This window comes from Elephantulus edwardii, unplaced genomic scaffold, assembly GCF_000299155.1.
Source record: "Elephantulus edwardii isolate Elephantulus edwardi_28Jun2011 unplaced genomic scaffold, EleEdw1.0 scaffold00002, whole genome shotgun sequence".
Lineage (NCBI taxonomy): Eukaryota > Metazoa > Chordata > Mammalia > Macroscelidea > Macroscelididae > Elephantulus > Elephantulus edwardii.
Window position 1 is genome coordinate 16,878,205 of NW_006399752.1, and position 6,952 is coordinate 16,885,156.

The 6,952-nt window shown below is 39.7% G+C and overlaps 1 protein-coding gene across 2 annotated transcripts in view; it reads right to left on the reverse strand.

The window, feature by feature from the left end:
* FAM26D (family with sequence similarity 26, member D) overlaps positions 1 to 6,952 on the reverse strand; it is a 12,949-nt gene that overhangs the window by 4,050 nt on the left and 1,947 nt on the right. The window contains exon 1 of one of the 2 annotated variants that reach the window (XM_006879016.1): positions 3,908 to 3,934. The exons of the other annotated variant lie outside the window; for it this stretch is intronic. The gene's annotated coding sequence lies outside the window, so the exon portion shown is untranslated. Of the gene's footprint in view, positions 1 to 3,907; positions 3,935 to 6,952 lie in introns of those variants that run through there. 2 annotated transcript variants of the gene reach the window in all.

Sequence of the window (6,952 nt, forward strand, 5' to 3'; positions counted from 1 at the left end):
AGGGGGGGGAGGGGTTTGTGCGGGGAGAAGGGTGCAACAATGAATGAATGGAATTCCAAAATCTCTGTAGATGTTCATTGAAATGAAAAATAAACAAACTAAATTAAAATTAAAAAAAAGAAGCATGCAGCAATGAAGAGACAGGCTGAGTTTGGATGAGTTCCATTAGCACTGTTAACCTATCACACACAGATAAACGAATAAGCACAAAGGGGTTCTTGGCTTTGAGAAGTAGGAAGTCATGAGGACCCCCTGTCCTGCCTGGCCTCATATAGGGGCTTTGGCAAAGTGAAGCGAAAAGTCAGCCTGGAACACAAGAAGAAGTGAGGACTGCTGCGTTTGCAGCTGATGCCCTTTTGGACCTAGCCATGGACGGCTTGAGATAAGTTGACCAGAACTCAAGAAGATGTTCCATGCTGTGAGCTAGTGTTGATTGCTACTATGTGATCAGACTTGCTCTTGGCTGCACTTTACTTGTGGATGTAGATCCTAAATGCTCTGACAGGAATAGTTTCCCTTTGTAAAGTTGGCAAAGGTCAGACATGGCAGTCACCACATGGCCCTTGCTCTTTTTACATATGGTATCTCTAGCCGTGGCTTTGTTAATGCCTCCAATCACACCTCCATGATTGAGTGGGACTGTGGACATAAAGTGCTTGTAGTATACCAGCAAAATTTTATACTTTGCAAATAATGCAAGAATAAGCTCTGTGGTCAGGGGACAATTGGCTTTTCTATGTTTCTAGACATTAAAAATTAGTTAATCCCACACCATGAGTTGGCCAGATCACTACCACCAACAAGAAGAGATGGGTGTGAAGCATGCCCAGAGTTCCTTACCTAGCAACCTTCTATTCAGGAGACATAGCTGTAACATCAGAGACAACTAGAGACAGTAAGAACTACAGGCAGAGAAATGTTGGCAGCAGAAAGCGGGAGATGGCTCAGTGGGCTTCCCACTCCATGGGATAAGAAAGCTGAGTCACCTCAAGTAGGAAACTTCTGGGTAATTACTGGTGAGTCTAAAAACCTCTGTAGATAGTCCAAGGAGAGCTGAAGTGCTGTCAGTCTGTGGAGCTTGAGAACAAGAGGCCTAAAGCAAGGGAGAAACCAAGCAGCAGCCATAGCTATGAGAAGTCTATCCTGAGGAACTATATCTTAAGTCTTTCTTGATCCTAAATTTTAACCTGTTACTTCCCTGAAAAGTCCCATGGTTATGAGTATTGTTTGCGAATTCTGTGTGGCCACTGCAATTAAATATCTATTAAAAAAAAAATAAACTGTGCTTTGGAAAACACACCTGATGTTAGGATTGGTAAAAATCTTAGAAAGAGGAGACACATGGCTTCCACCTCATAGAAATCAGCCTTGAGCTGATGCTGTTGATGGGGATTTTCCTACTTTGTGAAGTCAGAGCTCAAATATCCTGCCATACTATTTTGAGGTTTAGGGAGCATCAAAAGGGAAGAAGATACAAGAGCATGAGGAATTGAGAAAATCTCAAGAAATTTGGATTCATAGGGTCACAAGAATCACATGGAAAAATGATCAGAGGTTAAATACTGAAGAACCTTTAATACTTTGCAAATGTAAGAGCATCTCTTCCAGTAATTTGGCCAAGTAGTTGTCCTCTAGATTTCCTGGCACAACTTGGTGAGCCATCAAGGGCAGCATCTGTTTGGTGAAATACATCAATTGGTATTTCATCAATTCCTGGGGCTTTATTTTTTGCCAAGTTCTTCAGAGTAGCCTGAACTTCCCCCTTCATCATCATTGCCACTTGATCACATGTTGTTTCTTGAAATTCTTCTGTGTCAGCCAATTCTTTTTGGTACAGTGACTCTGTATATCCTTCCATCTTTTAATGCTTTTTGAATCATTCAATAATCTGCTCATAGCATCCTTAAGCATTGCAACTCATGGCTTGAATTTGTTCTTCACTTCCTTCAGTTAAGAAATGCTAAGTGAGCTTGGCCCTTTTGATTTTCTGACTGCAGGTCCTTGCACACTTCATTATAATACTTTGCCTTATCTTCCCAAGCTTACCTTTGAAATCTTCTATTCAGCCCCTTAACATTTTTATTTCTTCCCTTTGCTTACCCAGGCCATGGTCTTAGCAATTCCTTGCTAAGAACCAGTGAGCTAAACAATGATTAAGGATGGCAGAAGAATTGGTGCCTTCCAATTGTGGTGCTGAAAAAGAGTCTCAAACATACCATGGACTACCAAGAAAACAAATAGATCTGTCTTGTAGAGGGCGAAACCAAATTTCTCCTTGGAGGCTAGGATTTTGAAGCTCTGTCTCACATATGTATTTTGGACATGTGGCCAGGAGAGACAAGTCCTTGAAGAAGGACATCATGCTTGGAAGGGTAGAGGGACAGATCAAGAGAGGAAGACCCTGGATGAGATGGATTGATACAGTGACTGGGGCGATGGGGAAATTAGTGAGACTGACTCAGAACAAGCAGGTTCAGAGCTGTTTGTACATAGGATCACTGTATACAAAGCAACTTGATGCCACACAATGACAACAAATGTAAGAACAAAAAACAAACATCCATTTAAATCTGAGTCATAGTGACCCTAAAGGAAAGAGTAGAACTGTCCTTAAGGTCTGAACACAGAAAGAGACTGTTTCATCTTTCTCCTACAGAATGGCTAATGGCTTTGAACCACTAACCTTCTGGTTAGCAGCACAATGCTTAACCATCTGTATCACCAGGGGTCCTTGTATCATACCAAGGGATTTCTAATGTGTTCTTAGGTTGATAGTGAATCATTGTAGTTATGTACTGTCAAGTTGACTATGACTTATAGACACCGTATGGACAATAGCTCTGAATCTTATCCTATCCTGAGCCAACCTCACCCTCTCTGACACACCTGCTCTCATGGCCACAGTCTGTGTCAATTCATCTTACCCACAGTCTTCCTCTTTTGCATTGACCAGCTACCTTTTTAAGCATGATGTCCTTTTCCAAGGATTAGCCGCTCCTGGCAATGCTCAAAATATTAAGACAGAGTTTCAAAATTCTTGCTTCCATAAAACATCTTGGTTTAACCCTCTCTAGGATAAACTCATTACTTCTCTAACTGAATTATTAAATGACTTTATAGAAAGAGAAATCATAGTATCAGATATTCATTTGAAAGATATTTTTGGCATGTTGTTGTTGTTGTTAGGTGCTGTTGAGTTGAGTGTGACTCATAGAGATCCTATGAACAACAAATATGAACCTTGTTCTGTCTTGTGCATTTCTCACACTTTCACAAGAGCCCATTGCAGCAGTCACTGTGTCAAACCACCTGGTTGAGGTCTTCCTGTCCTTCACTGAGCCTCCACCCTTCCCAGCATCATGTCCCTCTCCGAGGAATAGACCCTCCTAGGAACATGCCCATAGTATATGAGGCAAAGCCTCATCCTTTTTGCCTCCAAAGAGCATTCAGCCTGCACCATCTCCAAGACATATCTGTTTGTTTTCTTGGCCGTCCATGGAATGTTATGTGCTCTTCTCTAATATGACAGCTCAAAGGTTTCAATTAATTTTCTGTTATCTCTATTCTTTGTCCAGCTCTTAGATGCATAGCAAGTCATCAGAAAGACTATTTTTGGCATAGATATGTTGTTGTTGTTCTATGCCTTAGAGTCAGCTGCAACCCATAACGACCCTATGTACAGCAGCTCTGAACTCTGCACTGTCCTGAGCCAGTCTCACTAATTCTGACACACCAACTCTCATTATTACAGTTATTGTATCAATCCATTTCATTTGGAGTCTTACTTTCCTGCTCTGTCCTTCCATCCTTACAAGCATGATGTCCTTCCCCAAGGACTAGTCTCTCCTAGCCAAACACCTAAAGTATATGAGACAGAGCTTCAAAATCCTAGCCTCCAAGGAGAAACTTGGTTTTGCCATCTCCAGGACAGACTTATTTGTTTTCTTGGCAGTCCATGTTATGTTTGAGACTCTTCTCTAGCACCACAATTTGAAGACACCAATTCTTCTTTCATCATCCTTAGTCACTTTCCCATTCTCTGATGCAAGGCACATAAGTGCAAAACCATAACCTGGATTAGGTATACCTTAGTCTCTAGACTGACATTGTTGCTTTTCAGTATTCTGGAGAGGTCCCTGATGGCAGATTTTTTCAATGCAATTCATCTTTTGATTTCCTGATAGCTGGTTTTAAGAGTGTTGATTGTGTAGCCAAGCAAGCTGTAATTGTTAGCATCAATCTCTTCTTCATCCATCATGGTTCTTCCAATTAGCCCAGTGGTGAGAATCTTTGGCTTCTTGGTGCTGAGCTTCAATCCATGTTGAAAACTAACAGTCCTTTACCTTCTCCAGCATGTGCATCAGGTCCTCCTCAGTTTCATCAAGCAAGGATGTACTGCATAACATAGGTTGCTGACGAGTCTTCCTCCAATCCTGATAACACACTCCTCCTCATAAAGCCCTGCTTCCTAAATGATCTGTTTTGGCATATAAATTGAAAAGGTATGGAGACAGGATGCATCCTTGATGCACCCTTTTCCTGATTTTAAACCATACCGTGTTTCTCTGCTCTATTCTGAGGACTGCTTCCTGGTCCAAGTACAGGTTTCACATAATATGGAAAATTAAAAACACAAACTCATTGCCCTTGAGTCAGAACAGACCCATAGCTTACCCTCCATTGTGTTTTTAGAGGCTGTAAATTGGATGAGAAATATTGTATATTTTTCTCCCACAAAACCACTGTTACATTTGAATTACCAGAGAGGTACCATAACTAGTTCACTGTGGAACTCTGTTTACTAGGATTGAAATGGAATGAGACTGTTGTCGAATACTGTCAAGTTGGAACTGATTCATAGCTGACTCTCTGGTGGGTTTTTAGAGGTAGCTAATTGCATGAGAAGAGATTGCCCAACCTTCTCCCATGGAGCAGCTGGTGGATTCAAACCATATGCCTTCAGGATTACAGTACAGCTTTTTTAGCACTAGGTTATCAGAGCTCCAGGTAATGACAAAAAAATATTTTGGAACTGATTTTAGGCAGATAGGGACATTGAATGAAATGTGATTTTTCATCAACCTAGAAAAATTAAACTGAAAAATAATATGTTTTCCTCAAATAAGATTGAATTTAGAGATATTATAGAAGACAATGAAGGAGATTGATGGCCTAGTGGCTGTGCTAGCAACCCAAAGGTACATGGTTCACATCCACCAGTAGCTCCGAGGGAGAAAGATGGATAATCTCCTCCGTTGAGATTAATTGCCTCTGAAAATCTGTTGGAGAGTCATCTATGGGTCAGTAATGACTGAGAACATGAGAAGTAGAAGCAATACAATCTTTGGAAATATATCAATCAGCCCTTTCATGATTTAGATAAGTTATACAAACGCTGTGCTTCAGTTTACTCATCTTTAAAATGAAGACAATATCTGTCTCTCCAACTTATGAAGATTGTTGTTTTTGTTAAGTGCCGTCAAGTTGTACATGACTCAAAGCAATTCTATGAATGAAAGACCTGAACACTTGTATAAATGTTATAGTTTCTCCAAGTTCATAGGGTTTCCAGAGGCAAGCTATCTTGGCAGTGGATGCCACTCCTGTTTCCAAGCTTGTTTGAATCAGGGAGTTCCACCAAACCTTGTCTGTCATGGGTAACCATTATTGCATTTGACACATCGGTGTCACAGTGTTCAGCATCACAGCAACCACGAGTTACCTCTGTACAGCAAATGGATAGACCAGTGCTATAACACTTAGAAGAATGTTTGACAAAAAAACAATTATAATCAGGTTCTGGTGAGAATTAGGTTTATTAGGATTAGCATTGCAATATCTAATATTTAGCATATGGTAAGCATCTCTGTATGTGGAGATTTTGTAGTCAAGGCTTCATTTTCTGATGACACTCAGAACTAAGAGTCTTTTACACAGTAAGCCTGTGTATGCATTAAATGAGATGCTTTCTCTTTTTACTTTAAGAAAACATTATCATATTGTGACATATTCCACTCTGTTAAACTGGAATATTTTTTAAAATGTTTTAATTGTTCCATTGATATTTCTCTTTCACAGATCTTCACATAGATTCTTCTGCCAAAACTTTAGGGCTAGTATAAAAGTGGAAAACAACACATAGCTTAATGATATTTCTAAGTTTTCTTAAAGTGGACAAAGCACAACATTTTTGTATTCTTCATATTGGTGGTATTTTTTCCAACTAAATAGTGCTAGAACTTCTAAACTGTAATAACTGAAAGGTAATGAGTTCAAAAAGAGTTTGCCTCTTCAATAAATTTAAAAAACTCAGACTCATTGCCATCAAGTCAGACCTGACTCATAGTGACTCTTCAGTCAGTGTCTGAAGCTGTAAGCCTCACAAGAGAAGATTGCCCATCTTTATCCTGTTTGTAATAAGTAGGGTTTTTTTTTAAAAAAAAAATCATGTTTTTACTTCATAATTTGAGTATGTGCTATTTTCTTTCCTAAATACTTTGGTGAAACTGATTAAAGCTAACGGTTCCTTCTCTACAGAGAAAAATGTACATTTGCATTTTTTTAAGCCTGTAAGTAAATTAGGTTCACTAAATCCCTACCCAACCACACACACACACACTAAACACTAAAGTTAGAACTGTGACACTCAACTTTGTTATTCAATTTTAATTAGTTTTCCTGTAACTTTAGAGTTCAGTATTTAAAAAGGCATAGTTAAGAATCTCCCTCTCTCTTGCCCCCCCCACACAAATAAAGATAGTATCTGTCTCTCAAACTTATTAAGATTGTTGTTGTTGTTGTTATGTGCTGTCAAGTTGCTTGCAACTCATAGCAACCCTATGTACAACAGCCCTAAACTGCTCTGTCCTGTGCCAATTGCGCTGTCTTTGACACTCCCATCCCAATTACCCCAGTCACTGAATCAATCCACCGCATAGCGGGCCTTCCCCTC